This window comes from Pelophylax lessonae, assembly GCF_965119305.1.
Source record: "Pelophylax lessonae genome assembly, chromosome: 10".
NCBI classification, from domain to species: Eukaryota; Metazoa; Chordata; class Amphibia; order Anura; family Ranidae; genus Pelophylax; species Pelophylax lessonae.
Window position 1 is genome coordinate 69,331,632 of NC_138777.1, and position 19,684 is coordinate 69,351,315.

Here is a 19,684-nt window from a genome sequence, read left to right on the forward strand (position 1 = left end):
AGGACTTTGTAGGCGCTTGCTAAATCTAACCATTTTACAATACTGTTAAAAACATTAAAATTTATTGAAATAAACAAAAATTTATAAAAACATTCACACATCTAAGTATTAGGGATGATCGAACGGTTCGGGTCGACCATCGGTTCGACCCGAACATTGGATGTTCGATATTCGGCCGAATACCGAACTTTTTGCGGCAAAAGTTCGGTATTCGGCCACCAGAACCGCCCAAAATGCACTGGGACAGGAACTGGGCTTTAAAAGCCCGTGATTGGCCCAGAAACGTCTGCAAAAGCCAATGAGGGGGCAGGAGTCTCCTAGGAACGTGATTGGAGTGACTACGGGGACCAGAGGCCAATCAGGAGTGAATACGCCCCACACTATATAAGATGGCCCCGCCTAACCCCTAGCACAGTTATCCAGAGCCTGTTGAAGAGAGTTGAAGCAGTTCTGTCTGACTCCTGCTTGCTACACTACATTTCCTACATATCGAGTGGTTCTAAAGCTCCATATAGCAGAATTGTATTTAGCTTACAGCCAGTGTAGTTAGATACAGCGATTGTGCTGGTTCTTAGAGTTAAAAAAAAAAAAAAAAAAAAAAAAACTTAAGGGACAGTGTCAGTCTTCTGCTGTATGGAGCTTTCTATTTAGTGGAAAGGGATATCTAGTGTAGTTAGGGAACTTTGTACTACATTAGTTAGATTTGAAAATTTAGTTTCTGTAGGGAAAGTGTGAGGGTTCTGTTTAGTGAGCACGTGGCACAGTGCTGCTGTATCACAGCAGGTATACGTGCTTGCTAGGCAGCAAAATACAGTGACAACTTAACGCCTGTTGTTCAAAGCGTTAGGTGCACTGTACAAAAGCCTTTGCAACTGTGCGTGACACGCAACTGCTGTGCTGTATCCAGCGACAACTGTGGGTCGCATAGCAGTGTGCGTTTTTCACCGCACACAGTTGCCAACGCATCAGTGACAACCTAACGCCTGTTGTTCAAAGCGTTAGGTCCACTGTGCAAAAGGCTTTGCTACTGTGCGTGAACCGCAACTGCTGTGCTGTATCCAGCGTCAACTGTGGGTCGCATAGCAGTGTGCGTTTTTCACCGCACACAGTTGCCAACGCATCAGTGACAACTTAACGCCTGTTGTTCAAAGCGTTAGGTGCACTGTACAAAAGCCTTTGCAACTGTGCGTGACACGCAACTGCTGTGCTGTATCCAGCGACAACTGTGGGTCGCATAGCAGTGTGCGTTTTTCACCGCACACAGTTGCCAACGCATCAGTGACAACCTAACGCCTGTTGTTCAAAGCGTTAGGTCCACTGTGCAAAAGGCTTTGCTACTGTGCGTGAACCGCAACTGCTGTGCTGTATCCAGCGACAACTGTGGGTCGCATAGCAGTGTGCGTTTTTCACCGCACACAGTTGCCAACGCATCAGTGACAACCTAACGCCTGTTGTTCAAAGCGTTAGGTCCACTGTGCAAAAGGCTTTGCTACTGTGCGTGAACCGCAACTGCTGTGCTGTATCCAGCGACAACTGTGGGTCGCATAGCAGTGTGCGGTTTTCACCGCACACAGTTGCCAACGCATCAGTGACAACTTAACGCCTGTTGTTCAAAGCGTTAGGTGCACTGTACAAAAGCCTTTGCAACTGTGCGTGACACGCAACTGCTGTGCTGTATCCAGCGACAACTGTGGGTCGCATAGCAGTGTGCGTTTTTCACCGCACACAGTTGCCAACGCATCAGTGACAACCTAACGCCTGTTGTTCAAAGCGTTAGGTCCACTGTGCAAAAGGCTTTGCTACTGTGCGTGAACCGCAACTGCTGTGCTGTATCCAGCGACAACTGTGGGTCGCATAGCAGTGTGCGTTTTTCACGGCACACAGTTGCCAACGCATCATTGAGAAATATGCCTGGTAGACCAAGAAAAGGCATACGTGGCCCTGCTGCGGAAAGGGGCACAGCTTCTAGGGTGTCTAGAGGCAGGGGTGGACGTGGTGGTCAGTCCTCAGCCAGGCCACCATTTGGATTGTTCTCCGGCAGTGGCCAAGCTATACGTCCACAGTATGTACAGGAGGTGGTGGACTATATGAACAAACCCTCATCATCGGCATCATCTGCAACTACAGTGACCCAGGCAGAGAAAAGTGGTCAGTCTTCTGCAGTTGTCAGAACAAATACAGATGAGTCCATGTCCACCTCATGTCCTCCCTTAGACCCAATTTCAGACATGGCAGAGGAGTCAGCTGAGCTGTTTGACCACAGTGTCGGCCATCTACTCCAGCCTGATGCTCAGTCCTTTATGGAGTCTGATGTTGGGTCTGAGTTTGAGGAGGAGGCAGAGCAAACAAGAGGGGAGAGCAGACGGCCCGCTCCATCTAAGGCCGCACCTGTTGTCTCCCAGGCCAGGCCTGATGCTCAGTCTTTGATAGAATCAGATGTTGGGTCTGAGGTTGAGGAGGAGGCAGAGCAAACAAGAGGGGAGAGCAGACGGCCCGCTCCATCTAAGGCCGCACCTGTTGTCTCCCAGGCCAGGCCTGATGCTCAGTCTTTGATGGAGTCAGATGTTGGGTCTGAGGTTGAGGAGGAGGCAGAGCAAGCAAGAGGGGAGAGCAGACGGCCTACTCCATCTAAGGCCGCACCTGTTGTCTCCCGGGCCACTATACACACCTCATCTTGCTGGGCCTTTTTTGAGACATCCCATGCAGATAAAACAGTTGCGATCTGCAAGATTTGTAAGAAGGGTATAAAACGTGGCAAAAATGTCAACCACCTGGGTACAAGCTGCCTAAACAGGCATTTGACAACCCACCACTCGGCCCGTTGGCAGGAGCATTTAAAGAACCCACAAAAGGGCCAAAGATTGGTCGGTCGGCCTCCTAGTTCTCCTCGCGCTCCTCCTCATGCTCCATCTGCTCCACCTGCTCCACCTGCACATCAGTCTGTTCCTGGCCCTGCTATAGTCACTCGTCACCTGTTGGCAGCCTCCACTGGCAGGGATGATGATATAGCAGGCAGTGTCGCATCTACCTCCAGCACACCACCAGCTGTATCATCTAGACGCCAAATTTCGATTCCACACATGCTGGAACGAAAAAAAATGTATACTCCCCGCCACCCACATGCCCAGCGTCTAAACAGTAGTTTGGCTAAACTACTGGCTCTGCAACTATTACCATTTAACCTGGTAGAGTCTGCTCCCTTCCGTGACTTCGCAAAATGTGCAGTTCCACAGTGGCAGGTGCCAAGTCGGCATTACTTTTCCCGTAAGGCCCTGCCATCCCTATACCAACATGTGGAAGGCAATGTAGTGTCATCCCTGGCCAAGTCAGTCAGCCGTAAGATACACTTGACGGCTGACACTTGGTCAAGCAAACATGGGCAGGGACGGTACATTTCTGTCACTGCTCACTGGGTGACACTGCTTGCCAGTGGAAGGGATTGTAGCCAGGGCTCGGTGCTGCAGCCAGTGTTGCCCCCACGTCTGCAAACAGCTGGTGGTGTCGCTGATCCGGGTAGATCGATCACTTCTACCCCCTCCTGCTCCTCCTCCTCTACCTCCTCCATGCCCTCCTCTGCAGAATGGTCCTTTGAATATGATGAGATACCACGTAAACGTTCAAAGGGCTATTCTATGTCTCAGGCCAAAAGGTGTCACGCAGTGCTGCAGCTTGTGTGTCTAGGGGACAGGCAGCACACTGCCCCTCAGATTCTTGGGGCTCTGCAGGCACAGGCCCAGAGGTGGTTGACACCACGCCAGCTGCAGCCAGGGATGGTGGTTACTGATAATGGGTCAAACCTCCTGGCCGCCCTTCGTCAGGGAAAGTTAACCCATGTGCCATGCCTGGCGCATGTCCTGAATCTCGTGGTACAGCGGTTTTTGAACTCGTACCCGGGAATGCAGGATGTGCTAAGGATGGCAAGAAGGGTGTGCAGTCACTTCAGGCGGTCGTACAGTGCCACTGCACGTTTGGCCGAAGTGCAGCGCGAGTTTCACCTGCCGGTACACCGCCTCATCTGTGACATGCCCACCCGCTGGAACTCCACCTTGGCTATGCTGCAGCGCCTGTACACGCAGCAGAGGGCCCTCAATGAATACCTATGCGAGTACGGCACCAGCACTGGCTCTGCGCGCCTGGGCTTCTTTTCACCACGGCAGTGGCTTTTGATTAAGGATGCATGCGATGTCCTCTCGCCATTTGAGGAGGCCACAAGGATGGTCAGCCGGGACAGCGCATGCATCAGTGACACCCTACCGGTACTGTTTTTGTTGGAGCACACTCTGCGTGGCATTATGGACAGGGCACTGGAGGCAGAGCAGCAGGAGGAAGAGGAGGACTTCCTTGCCTCTCAAGGCCCCCTTTATCCTGAGAATCCTGACCCCATTATGCCTAGCTCCCAGAGGCCCGAGCAGGATCCAGGGGTGGAAGAGGAGGAGGAGGACGATTCTGCGGGAACTTTTGCAGGGTTTGAGGAGGAGGAGGAGGAAGACATGCGGCAATCTGCAAGGCCTAGTTTGACTCCCTCGGGACACTTTGGAGTAGTACGTGGCTGGGAGGAGGAGGAGCCCGTTGAAGATAATGTCGTTATGAGTGACCCCGAGGAGTCAGCTTCTCAGGCCTTCGCTAATTTGCGACGCATGGGAAACATCATGCTCCAGAGCCTGCGAAAGGACCCCAGAATCAAGGCCATTAAAGAGACTAACCACTATTGGTTGGCCACCCTACTTGACCCCCGGTACAAGTGTAAAGTCTCGGAGCTTTTCCCATCCACCCATAGAGTCCACAGGATCAAATCCCTTGAGGACAGTCTCAAGAGGAATCTGGTGAACATGTTCCCCAACTCCCGTAGGGTGCAGGGGCGGGGACAACCTACCATGGATTCTACTGGTGGTCACGAGAGGAGCGTTGGAGAAGGCGTGCGGTTGACGGATGCCTTTCGGTCTTTTTTTAGTCCTCACCGCCCAGGCCTCTCAGCTGCCACATCGCATCGACACCGTCTGCATCACATGGTGGACGATTACGTGAGGGCACAAAGTGACACAGAGGGCTTTTCATGTGACGAATCCGATCCACTGGCATACTGGGTCTTAAGATTAGACCACTGGCCAGAACTGGCCCAGTATGCCATGGAGTTGTTGGCCTGCCCTGCTTCCAGTGTCCTATCGGAACGGGCATTCAGCGCAGCAGGAGGATTCGTCACAGACCATCGAACTAGACTCTCCACCGACTCAGTCGACCGTTTGACATTCATTAAGATGAATCAGTCGTGGATATCAAGCTTTGATGCACCTGATGCAGACCTTGTAGACTAGGCTATCGTTGTGATGTGGCAGTTGAGCCTCAGTTTAAGCCTGGACCATGGTGCCACCCTCAAACCCTCCTCTCATTCTCTTTACGTTCACAGAACCTCATTTTGGTTATGACAAAAACGACAATGTTTGCGCACCTGTTCCACAGGTGCACACCTTTACAATTTTTGGGCCTCCTTCAACACCAGCTCTTTGGGGTTAAGGTGGGGAGGCTATGCTAAAACAAAAACGACAATGTTTGCGCACCTGTTCCACAGGTGCACACCTTTACAATTTTTGGGCCTCCTTCAACACCAGCTCTTTGGGGTTAAGGTGGGGAGGCTATGCTAAAACAAAAACTACAATGTTTGCGCACCTGTTCCACAGGTGCACACCTTTACAATTTTTGGGCCTCCTTCAACGCCAGCTCTTTGGGGTTAAGGTGGGGAGGCTATGCTAAAACAAAAACTACAATGTTTGCGAACCTGTTCCACAGGTGCACACCTTTACAATTTTTGGGCCTCCTTCAACACCAGCTCTTTGGGGTTAAGGTGGGGAGGCTATGCTAAACAAAAACTACCATGTTTGCGAACCTGTTCCACAGGTGCACACCTTTACAATTTTTGGGCCTCCTTCAACACCAGCTCTTTGGGGTTAAGGTGGGGAGGCTATGCTAAAACAAAAACGACAATGTTTGCGCACCTGTTCCACAGGTGCACACCTTTACAATTTTTGGGCCTCCTTCAACACCAGCTCTTTGGGGTTAAGGTGGGGAGGCTATGCTAAAACAAAAACCACAATGTTTGCGCACCTGTTCCACAGGTGCACACCTTTACAATTTTTGGGCCTCCTTCAACGCCAGCTCTTTGGGGTTAAGGTGGGGAGGCTATGCTAAAACAAAAACGACAATGTTTGCGCACCTGTTCCACAGGTGCACACCTTTACAATTTTTGGGCCTCCTTCAACACCAGCTCTTTGGGGTTAAGGTGGGGAGGCTATGCTAAACAAAAACTACCATGTTTGCGAACCTGTTCCACAGGTGCACACCTTTACAATTTTTGGGCCTCCTTCAACACCAGCTCTTTGGGGTTAAGGTGGGGAGGCTATGCTAAAACAAAAACGACAATGTTTGCGCACCTGTTCCACAGGTGCACACCTTTACAATTTTTGGGCCTCCTTCAACACCAGCTCTTTGGGGTTAAGGTGGGGAGGCTATGCTAAAACAAAAACTACAATGTTTGCGCACCTGTTCCACAGGTGCACACCTTTACAATTTTTGGGCCTCCTTCAACGCCAGCTCTTTGGGGTTAAGGTGGGGAGGCTATGCTAAAACAAAAACTACAATGTTTGCGCACCTGTTCCACAGGTGCACACCTTTACAATTTTTGGGCCTCCTTCAACACCAGCTCTTTGGGGTTAAGGTGGGGAGGCTATGCTAAACAAAAACTACCATGTTTGCGAACCTGTTCCACAGGTGCACACCTTTACAATTTTTGGGCCTCCTTCAAAGCCAGCTCTTTGGGGTTATGGTGGGGAGGCTCCGCCAACACCAAAACTACCATGTTTGTGCACCTGTTCCACAGGTGCACACCTTCATAATTTTTACGCCTTCTTCAACACCAGCTCTTTGGGCTTACAGTGGTATGGCTCCGCCAACACCCAAACAACAATTTTTGCGCACCTGTCACACAGATGCATATCATTGTAATTTTTTTCCTTACAAAGGCAATTATTGCTTTCATTACCAGCACTTTCATAGGGATATGGTGTCAAGGCATCGTCCGCACCACCAAATGCCCAATTTTTAAGCATCCTTTACTTCTATTCAAAGTCAAGAGACAACAGTATTCATCCAAAACATCTCTAATCTTGTTCACTCTGCACTACATTGTGGCCCCTACCCCTAACCCTCAATGTATCCGTGCATATATGTCTGTTTCTTGTGAGATTTCAAGTTAAAGTGCACCAAACACCATTTTACATGAAATAAAGTGCAATTACATACATCTTTGGACTTCTTGAAACATTTGGTAATAAAAGCCCCATTGTGGAAATACACCCGTTAATTATATGCACATTTAAAGAGACAGCACCTTTTTCCAAAAAAACCTCTAATCTTGTTCCCAGTGCACTGCATTATGTCCCCATCATACACATTGGCTGAGCCGTTGATTAGGAGCAAAAGAAAGGTGCGGTTAAGCAAAAAAGTCATTTTTGAAGGTTTGGTATGCTGTAATTCTGGTTCTGGACATGCTACAGAGCTGAAACTTCACAGGTACACCTTTTAGACCCCCCAGACACTAAATCCAAAGAAATCTCTTTTTTTTTTTTTTTTTTTTTTTTAATTTTTTCAATAATTGGCTATCTATCAAAAACGACAATTTTTAAGAACTTTTTTTGTGTGATTAATAGTCCCTGGGGCATGACCCAGAACCCTAGGCACTTTTTAGGGGCATTTATTGGGTTTTAGGGCTTAAAAATGGTGTTTTTTGATTACAGAAGTTCGGGTCCCATTGATTTCAATGGGGTTCTGAAATCCGAACCGAACTTTCGTGAAGTTCGGGTGTTCTGGTCGAACCGAACTTTTCAAAAGTTCGATCATCCCTACTAAGTATCACCATTGGTAAGTAATGCAAAAATATTGCTTTTTAGATTGCATTGATGTTTCTGCGCATGTGTTTCAACATGTCTCGCTGCACAGGCTTCCTCAGGAAAATGTGCGGAACATTTAAATTCTAGACAAATAAACACACACATATTAACAATCTCCACATACAAATACAAAAACCATATATTGATGGTGGATAACAATATATTGAAACTAGTAACGTAAATACACCCCCTTCCCCCAGCAGAGGTTCACAAAGCATTGCTTCCTACCTAGTTTGATTACAAGTGGTGACTACTAGTCTAATCACAGGAATATTTTCCTGTTAGCTTTTTATTTACATTGCTCATTTTTTATTTCTCGGATTTAGAGTTTGGACATATACTGTATACTCCTCCCTGTGGGAGACTCGGTATATGGGGGTGATTCCTTTCCAGTTGATGGGTACACACTATCACCATGAACAGACTCTCTTCATTCTAATTGTTACTTGGCTCCACCATCTCACTAGGTAGGATGCCATGCTTTGGGAACCTCGTTACTAGTTTCAATGTATTGTTATCTACCATCCAATATATGGTTTTTGTATTTGTATGTGGAGATCGTTAATATGTGTGTATTTTTTTGTCTAGAAGTTAAATGTACCACGCATTTTCCTGAAGAAGCCTGTCGAAACACAAGCACGGAAACATTAATACAATCTAAAAAGGCAATATTTTTGCATTACTTACCAATGGTGATACTTAGATGTGTCAATGTTTTTAATATTTTTTGTTAAAACATTAATATTTATTGAATTAAACAGTATTGTCAAATGGTTCCCGCATCTCGCGTTTCTTTGTCCCAAATATAGATTAACCACTTAAGCCCCGGAGGATTTTCCTGCTAAAAGACCAGGGGGTATTTTGCGATTCGGCACTGCGTGACTTTAACGGACAATTGCGCGGTCGTGCGACGCTGTACCTAAACGAATTTGACGTCCTTTTTTTCCCACAAACAGAGCTTTCTTTTGGTGGTATTTGATCACCTGTGCGATTTTTTGATCACGCGCTATAAACAAAAAAAGAGCGACAATTTTGCAAAAATAGCAATATTTTTCACATTTTTTATATGAAATTCCCCAAAAAAAAATGTAAAAATCAAAATTTTTTAACATTTTTGGCCAATTTGTTTTATCCTACCTATGTTTGGTAAAAAAAATTGCAAAAAGCGTATTTTGATTGGTTTGCGCAAAAGTTATCGCGTTTACTAACAAAGGGAAAGATTTTTGTCATTTTTGTTGTTTTTTTTTTTAACGCGTAATGGCGGCGATCTGCGATTTTTTTTGCGGTACTGCGACATTGCGGCGGACAGATCGGACCCTTGACTGACATTTTTGACACTTTTGGGGTTACCAGTGACATTTCTACAGTAATCAGTGCTATACATATGCACTGTTACTGTAAAAATACACTGGCAGTGAAGGGGTTAACTTTATTTGGGAGGGAGGGGCTGTGTGTGTCCCTAGGGGCGTGATTCTTACTGTGATTGGCTGTGGCTCTAGCTGTAAGGACACTGATCAACGGATCTACATACTAGATCCGTGTAATCAGTGTCTTTACAGCGAGGAGAATGACAGGCAGCTTGTTTACACAAGCTGCCTGACATTCTCCCTCTTCCCCCGACGATCGCCGAGTGGCCGGCGGACATCGGGTCCGCTGGTCACACGCGCGGGGGGGGTGCGTGACCGCGCGGGAGCGGGAGCGCGCCTCCGCGGGCGCGCGCTCGCTCGCTCCCCAGACCCTCCCAGGCTAGTGACGTTAATTAACGTCACTCTGCCTGGCAGGGGCTGACCGCCGCAGTAAATCTACTTGCGGCGGTCGGCAAGCAGTTAAAATGGGATGTGTGGGGCAATCAAGCTGGTTACTAATTAATTCTGGCCTTGTTCACACAACCAACCAACATTTACATATATTTAATACATTCATTAAGTTTTCAAAACAAAATTACATTTAATATTTAATACTAAAATTTTATTAGACATATACATTATTAAACAGTTGCATACATAGGCATTCCGATTGCTATTTGAACATGGCATATTGATCCCATGATTGAGAACCACTCTAATTGGTTTCCAATCATTAGTGGAGACTAGAGCTATCAGTGACAACCAGGTTTGACAGCTAGCAGGAAGAAGTGTTGGCTGGTAGCTGTCAAAAGCATAATGTGGAATAATCCATTCTCAGCACGAGGCATCATGAAGGGAATTTTTAATCTATGGACTACGGATGGGAAAAGGTTGTGTAATGTAAAGAAATTGGGTGTTTCTTTTAAGAATGGCCTTTAAAACATTCGACAACATGCTTGTTGCTACAGGGAACGAAGCATGGCAGGGCTTTTCTTTGTGAAATAAGCAGAGATCATTAGTAAATCATCCTAAAATTGGCAGATCTGCTATGAAAGCTACGTAGACTTCCTGACCTTTCAGTCATCAGTCATAAGCACATGGTGACTTTTTTGCATGACTGCACCAGAATCATGAATCAAGAAGTATGGCCAAGCTCCAATTTTACAGGAAAAGTCATTATTTGCATATAATTTCAGCTGCCTATATCTCTAGACTTACTGACTGCTTTGACAAGCAGTATTTATAGGAAAGAAGCATGTACTTACAGAAATATGGGACTGGAAGTGTTGTCCTCCTCTTTAAAATGCTAGTTGCTAGACTGTATTTGGTTTTAATATTTTAAAGTAGTTCAACATGCTAAAGGTCTTTTTTACCTTCATGCATTCTGTAAATTATTCCATGCATGAAAGTAAAAAACCTTCAGGGTGCAGCTCCCCCTGCAGTTCCCCCTAATACTTACCCTAGTCAGATCCAGCGTTGTGTACGAGAGCCAAGGCTCTTCCAGGACTCTCTCTCCTGACTGGCGGAGACACAGCCATTTGCTCCCGCTGCTGTCAATCAAAGCCAGTGAGGAGGGAGCAGGACTGAGCCACAGGCACACAAAGGCGGCTTCAGAAGTTAGCACGTACAAGTTCCCCAGAGCAAGAAGCTTGCTCTGGTGGCACTTGGCAAGGTAGAGAGCCAAAAGCGCCAGTGAGGGGCCCAAGAAGAGGAGGATTGGGGCTGCTCTGTGCAAAACCATTACACAGAGCAGGTAAGTATGATGTGTTAATTAATTTAAAGGAAAAAAAACAAGGCTTTGGAACCACTTTAAGGTCCCAGTATGAAGCTTAACCACTTTACCACCGCGTGCGGTAATACTACTGCGGCAGTGCGGCACGATACCGTCCAGCCACGTAGTATTACGTCATGCGCGATCGCGGGTCCAGAGCGCGCTCCCGCGCGCCGCGGGTCCCGATACCGATCGCATTCGGTAGGGAACCGATCAATCACCAGATACTGACCAATGATTTTTGGTCAGTGTCTGCTGATCGGTCCCCACCAATGACAATCTGTCCCCTGTCTGTGTAATGTAAACACAGACAGGGGAAGTGATGTCACTGTCCTTCCTGGAGTCCTTTTGGTTCCAGGAGAGAGACAGAGACACAGTAAAAACGTGAGTTCCACCAACACTACACTGACACACCTCACATAGGCACATTTAACCCCTTCATCACCTCTGATCACCCCCTGATCACCCCCAAAACCCCTCACAGTGAACACTATATACAGTGGTATACAGATATTTTACTGATCACTGTATAAGTGTCACTTGTGAGCGTAGTTTGCGCCTGCGTTAGGCCCAAATAGGGTTAGGGTACCCGCCACCTATCCCCTAATAAAGTTTTAACCCCTTGATCACCCACAGTTAACCCCTTCACTACCTATTACTCTGTGCACTAAATACAGTATATAGGTAAATACTGATCACTGTATTTAGTGTCACTAGTGACCCTAATTTGCGCTTGCGCTAAGCCCATATAGGGTTAGGGCACCCGCCACCTATCCCCTAAAAAACTTTTAACCGCTTGATCTTCCCCAGTTAACCCCTTCACTCCATATAAAACAGTGCACTAATATATACAGTATATCAGATAACTACTGATCACTGTATTTAGTGTCACTTGTGACCCTAATTTGCGCTTGCGCTAAGCCCAAATAGGTTTAGGCCACCCGCCATCTATCCCTTATAAAGGTTTAACCCCTTGATCTTCCCCAGTTAACCCCTTCACTCTCTATAACACAGTGCACTAATATATACAGTAAATCAGATAACTACTGATCACTGTATTTAGTGTCACTTGTGACCCTAATTTGCGCTCGCGCTAGGCCCGAATAGGTTTAGGCCACCCGCCATCTATCCTCTATAAAGGTTTAACCCCTTGATCTCCCCCAGTTTAACCCCTTCACTTCCCTGTCACAGTGTTCACTATATACAGTGATTACCGATCACTGTATTAGCGTCACGGGTGACACAACTTAGGCTAGCTAGTTAGCGTCAGGGTCCCACTACACCACCGTTACTTAGCGTCAGTTAGAGTCAAGTACACTAACACACACACACCACCGTTACTAGTATAGTGTTTGAACAGATCAATATCTGATCTGATCAGAACTATACTAGCGTCCTCATAATTTAGTGTTCCCCAAACGCAGTGTTTGCACAATCAGCACTGATTCCTGCTAGCACCTGCGTTTAGCCCCCCTGCCCAGCCCACCTTACCCAGGCAAGTGTAGTAATCAATAGATTACTGACACTTCCAAAAAACACATCACACAAAACCGCTGCGTTAGCAGAGTCAGGCCTGATCTCTGTTAGCACTAGCAGTTTTTCTTTGTAGCGACCAAATAGTCCTCGACAACCAGGTGCTTTTATTACCTAGTAGTCGCACTACTGTACCGGTAAATTTAGTTACTAAAATGACAAAACGTTGGTACAGTGGTGAAGAGGTCTACGAAATGCTGACCGCGGCACGTGAGAGCGATGGGGAAGCCTCACTGTCAGAATCAGGGTCAGTATATGAACCAGATGACAGCAGCGGCTCCCTGACAGATAGCTCCGACAGAGGGGTCCCTGCTAGGGTCAGGCGTACCCGACCCCATTCTGGAGTTGTTGACTTGCAAGAACTGGAGGTTTCTCGTATGCAGCAGAGTGCCAGTACTAGTGCCGCTCACACTTCTCGTGAACTGGCAAGCACGAGCGGCCTAGTACACCCTGGACCTTCAACCAGCACTGCAGTATCACCTGGTGACGTGGCGAGTCACCTGAGTGCAGTTGAAGCTGGTGCGGTGGCTAGCACGAGTAGTGGCCCGCAGCCACCGCGTATCCGAAGACAGGCCCGTAGAGCCCATAGTGTCCTCCCTGAAGCGCTGGCATATCCTAATTGGCAGCCCACAGATTCCACAGCGCCAGTACTTCCCCCATTCACCGCCCAACCCGGAATCCAAGTGGAAACAGCTGGTTTTAATCCCATAAACTTTTTTGAGCTGTTTTTCACTGAAGATCTTTTCAGATCTATTGTGGACCAATCAAATTTGTACGCTCAACAATTCATCGCCGCCAACCCAAATTCACCCCTTGCCAGACCATTTGCCTGGAATCCTATTACGATTCAGGAGTTTAAAACCTATCTGGGCCTTTCCTTCAACACGGGCATTACAAGAAAGAATGAATTGCGGTTATATTGGTCCACTGACCCAATTCATCAAATGCACGTGTTCTCTGCTGCTATGTCCAGGGCTCGATACGAACAAATATTTCGGTTCATGCATTTTAACGACAATGAACTCTGTCGTCCTCGGGGAGACCCTGAATATGATCGGCTCCACAAAATTCGGCCCCTCGTAGACCACTTCAATCAGCGGTTCGCAGCCTTGTTTACCCCCCAACAAAATGTCTGCGTTGACGAGTCCCTGATTAAGTTTACTGGTCGCCTTGCTATCAAACAGTACCTCCCCAGCAAGCGTGCCAGATACGGGGTCAAGTTGTATAAGCTTTATGACAGGGCCACAGGCTACACAGTTAATTTCCGTGTCTACGAGGGAAAAGACAGCACTGTGGAGCCCCCCGATTGCCCAGGCTACATAGGGAGCAGCGGCAAGATAGTTTGGGACTTGGTGTCACCCTTATTCGGAAAGGGGTACCACTTGTACGTGGACAATTTCTATTCAAGCGTGCCACTTTTTAGACACCTCTATCAATTGCAAATTGGCGCTTGTGGCACCGTGCGATCTAATCGCCGGGGCTTCCCCCAACGGCTAGTGAATGCCCCACTGAGCTCGGGGGAGAGAGCCTGCTTGAGGTGCGAGGAATTGCTTGCAGTGAAGTGGAGGGACAAACGAAACGTTTACGTGCTGTCCTCCATTCACCCAGACACGGCAGTCCAAATTACTACGGTCACCGGTGTTGTTGTTGAGAAACCCCTCTGTGTCCATGACTATAACCGTAAAATGGGAGGGGTGGACTTCAACGACCAGATGATGGGACCGTACTTAATTGCCCGTAAGGCCAGACGCTGGTACAAAAAAGTGTCTGTATACCTATTTCAATTGGCTGTTTACAACGCTTTTGTCTTATACAAAGCGTCTGCTGGAACATTATCCTTCTTTCAATTCCAAGAAGAGATAATCAGAGCCCTCCTGTATCCAGCTGGTGCTCCTGCCCAACTTCCCCAACCAGATGCAGTGAGCCGGCTGCATGAGAGGCATTTTCCGCAATTCCTCCCGAGTACCCCTACCAAACGATACCCCCAAAAAAGATGCCGTGTCTGCAGCAAGCGCGGATTTAGGCGTGACACCCGGAATTATTGTCCCGACTGTCCTGACCAACCTGGTCTTTGCAACGGTGACTGTTTCCGTCGCTACCACACACTAGTGGATTATTAGCGTAGGGTACAGCACAGCACAGTTTAGGGCACATTTACACAGGGTCTCAAAAGATGTTCGATGGCTATCGTCATTTTGAGAGACCCGAACCTGGAACCTGGAACTCGACGTTTGAAGAAAAAAAAAAAAAACATAAAAGCCAAAAATAGTTGTCGTCTCAGTCATTTTTTATGTTCTTCTGCACTTCCTATGTACTTTTAATGTCCTTTGTATGTTTTTCATTCTTTTGTGACCTGTTTCTCTTGCAGGTACTCGTCGGCTACCACGCATTGATTTTATATATTCTGACACAAACAGTGTTTGCGCTCAGCATATATGGATACCTTTGCTGATAGCAGCTGTGGTGATTTTCTGATTTCAGCACTGCAGTTAAAATCTTATTTTGGTATACGTGGATAGTGCCGTGTATACCCATCATTAAATTCAGTGGGTGGTTGTTTGGGCGGTTAATGATGAGAATCCAAAAATTTTTGTTGTGTCAGTCATTTTATATGTCCTACTCTTCCTAATGTACTTTTTTTAATGTACTTTTTTTTTTCATTCTTTTGTGACCTGTTTCTCTTGCAGGTACTCGTCGGCTACCACGCATTGATTTTATATATTCTGACACAAACAGCGTTTGCGCTCAGCATATATGGATACCTTTGCTGATAGCAGCTGTGGTGATTTTCTGATTTCAGCACTGCAGTTAAAATCCTATTTTGGTATACGTGGATAGTGTCGTGTATACCCATCATTAAATTCAGTGGGTGGTTGTTTGGGCGGTTAATGATGAGTAATACTACGCATTATTCCTGTGCTGATTTCTGATAGGTTCTCTTTTTTTTCGTTCAGCCCACAGGCTGCATGAAAAAAAAAAAAACCTATATGCCAAACAAGGACCAGCAATGTACTGGTACGTTGCTGGACTTTGAGTGGTTATACCAGGATGATGCCTGCAGATTTAGGCATCATCTTGGTATCGTTTTTTACAGCAAGCGGTCGGCTTACATGTAAAAGCAATCCTAGCGGATAATTGGCCGCTAGACTGCTTTTACATGCAGTGGGAGGGGACTCCCCCCCCCTCCTGCCGCCTTCCGCTGCCTTCCACGGTTTTTCTCAGGCTCTCCTGTCCCACCGGTTAACCCGAGAGTGCAGCCGGTGGTTCAATTATCTAACCATAGAGCTGATTGGAGATGAGAATGGCTCCAATCATCTCTATGGCCTAAGATGCCGGAGGCTACGAGCATTTCATGACTTCTGTTTCGCCAGAAATAAACAGCGCCATTGGGAAATTGGGAAAGTATTTTATCACACCAATTTTGGTATGGTCCGATGCGTTAAGGTCAGAGGAAAGATCTAGAGTCTAAAAGACCCCAATATTTTTTTAAAAAGAGTACCTGTCACTACAGATTGCTATCATAGAGGAAATTTAAATTCACCGTGATAACAATAAAAATGATTAAAGAAAAAAAAAAATGAAAGAAAAGGTGTCAAAATAACATAAGAAAGCAAATTAAAAAAGAAAAAGAAAAAAAAAAAATCAATTCCCCCTGTCCCCCCGTGCTTGCGCGCAAATGAGCGCACAAGCATTCGTCTAGTGTCATATGTAAACCGCAATTTCAGCATGCATGTGAGGTATCGCCGCGAACGCCAGGTCGAGGGCAGTAATTCTTGTGGTAGACCTCCTCTGTAAGTCCAAAGTGGTAACCTGTAAAGACTTTTAAAGGCTTTTAAAACCGTACGTAGTTTGTTGCCGCGGCACGGGCGTGCGCAATTTTTAAAGCATGTCATGTTAGGTGTCTATGAACTCGGCATAAGATCATCTTTTAAATTTTACCAAACAATTTGGAATTATATAGTGTATTTCTGCATTAAATATAAAAAAAGTGTTTTTTTTACGCAAAAATTGCGTTTGGAAAATGTGTGCGCAAATACCGTGTAACAAAAAAAATTGCAACATCCACCATTTTGTTCTGTAGGGCCTCTGCTTTAAAAAAATATATAATGTTTGGGGGTTCAAAGTAATTTTCTTGTGAAAAAAAATATTTTTTCATGTAAACAAAAACTCACAGAAAAGGCTTGGTTTTCAAGTGGTTAGAAGAGAGGGTGATGTGTTGCTAAAATTGAGCATAAAATGCCAGGACTGTTCAAACACCCCCCAAATTACCCCTTTTTGGAAAGTAGACACCCAAAGCTATTTGCTGAGAGGCATATTGAGTCCATGGAGTATTTTATATTTTGCCCTAAGTTTCAGGAAAATGACAATTTGTTTTTTTTTTTTTTTTACACAAAGTTGTCACTAAATAATATATTGCTCACGCATGCCATGGGTATATGTGAAATGACACCCCAAAATACATTCTGCTGCTTCTCCCGAGTACAGGGATACCCCATGTGTGAGACTTTTTGTCAGTCTAGCCGCGTACAGGACCCGGAAAACCAATCTGCACCTTCTGGCTTTCTAAGGGCGTAAATTGTTGATCTCACTCCTTACTACCTATCACACTTTTGAAGGCCATGAAATGCCAAAATGGCACAAAACCCCCCCAAATGACCCCATTTTGCAAAGTAGACACTCCAAGCTATTAGATGAGAGGCATGATGAGTCCATGGAATATTTTATATTTTGCCACAAGTTTCAGGAAAATTATTATTTTTTTTTTTTTTTTACACAAAGTTGTCAGTAAATGATATAATGCTCACACATGCCATGGGTATATGTGAAATGACACCCCAAAATACATTCTGCTGCTTCTCCTGAGTACAAGGATACCCCATATGTGAGACTTTTTGTCAGTCTAGCCGCGTACAGGACCCGGAAAACCACTCCCCACCTTCAGGCTTTCTAAGGGCGTAAATTGTTGATCTCACTCCTTACTACCTATCACACTTTTGAAGGCCATGAAATGCCAAAATGGCACAAAACCCCCCCAAATGACCCCATTTTGCAAAGTAGACACTCCAAGCTATTAGATGAGAGGCATGATAAATCCATGGAATATTTTATATTTTGCCACAAGTTTCAGGAAAATTATTATTTTATTTTTTTTTTTTACACAAAGTTGTCAGTAAATGATATAATGCTCACACATGCCATGGGTATATGTGAAATGACACCCCAAAATACATTCTGCTGCTTCTCCTGAGTACAGGGATACCCCATGTGTGAGACTTTTTTGCAGTCTAGCCACGTACAGGACCCGGAAATCCACTCCCCACCTTTAGGCTTTCTAAGGGCGTAAATTGTTGATCTCACTCCTTACTACCTATCACACTTTTGAAGGCCATGAAACGCCAAGATGGCACAAAATCCCCCCAAATGACCCCATTTTGCAAAGTAGACACTGCTGAGAGGCATGGTGAGTATTTTGCATCTCTCATTTTTTTTTGGAAAATGAAGAAAAAACAGGAAAATGCATTTTTTTTCCTCTTTTTTCAATTTCCAAAACTTTGTGACAAAAAGTGAGATCTGCAAAACACTCAACATGCCTCTCTGCAAATAGCTTAGGGTGTCTACTTTCCGAAAAGGGGTCATTTGGGGGGGGGGTTGTGCTGTCTTGGCATTTCATGGCCTCCGAAACTGTGATAGGTAGTCAGGAGTGAAATCAACAATTTACGCCCTTGGAAAGCCTGAAAGTGGGGGTTGGCTTTCGAGGACCTGTACTCGGCTAGACTGCAAAAAAGTCTCACACATGTGGTATCCCTGTACTCAGGAGAAGCAGCAGAATGTATTTTGGGGTGTCATTTCACATATACCCATGGCATGTGTGAGCAATATATCATTTAGTGACAACTTTGTGTAAAAAAACAAAACAAAAAATAATAATAATATATTTCCCGGAACTTGTGGCAAAATATAAAATATTCCATGGACTCACCATGCCTCTCAGCAAATAGCTTGGGGTGTCTACTTTGCAAAATGGGGTCATTTGGGGGGGTTTTGTGCTATCTTGAAATTTCAGGGCCTCCGAAACTGTGATGGGTAGTCAGGAGTGAAATCAACAATTTACGCCATTAGAAAACCTAAAGATGGAGATTCATTTTCGGGGTCCCGTACACAGCTAGGCTCCCAAAAAGTCTCACACATGGGGTATCCCCATACTGAGGAGAAGCGGCAGAATGTATTTTGGGGTGTCATTCCACATATACCCATGTCATGTGTGAGAAATTTATCTTTTAGTGACAACTTTGTGTTAAAAAAAAAAAAAAATAAATAAATTGTAATTTTCCCAAAACTTGTGGCAAAATATAAAATATTCCATGGACTCACCATGCCTCTCAGCAAATAGCTTGGGGTGTCTACTTTGCAAAATGGGGTCATTTGGGGGGTTTTGTGCTATCTTGAAATTTCAGGGCCTCCGAAACTGTCATGGGTAGTGAGGAGTAAAATCAAAAATTTACGCCATTAGAAAACCTAAAGATGGAGATTGATTTTCGGGGTCCCGTACACAGCTAGGCTCCCAAAAAGTCTCACATATGGGGTATCCCTGTACTCAGGAGAAGCAGCAGAATATATTTTGGGGTGTAATTACACATATACCCATGGCATGTGTGAGAAATGTATCTTTTAGTGACAACTTTGTGTTAAAAAAAAAAATTTTTTTTTTTTTAGTCATTTTTCAAACACCTGTGACAAAAAAATTAAATATTCAATGAGCTCAACATGCCTCTCAGAACATTCCTTAGGATGTCTACTTTCCAAAAAGTGGTAATTTGGGGGGGTCTTGTACTGCCCTGCCATTTTAGCACTTCATGAATTGAGATAGGCAGTCAGAAATTAAAGCTGCGTAAAATTTCAGTATTTACACCATAGTTTGTAGACGCTATAACTTTTGCGCAAACCAATAAAAATACGCTCATTGAATTTTTTTTTGTCAAAGACATGTAGCTAAATATATTTTGGCCAAAAAAAATGACATAAATTGAGTATATTGGATATTTTTTAAAAGACAAAGTTGAAAATGTCATTTTTTTGCAAAATTTTCGCTCTTT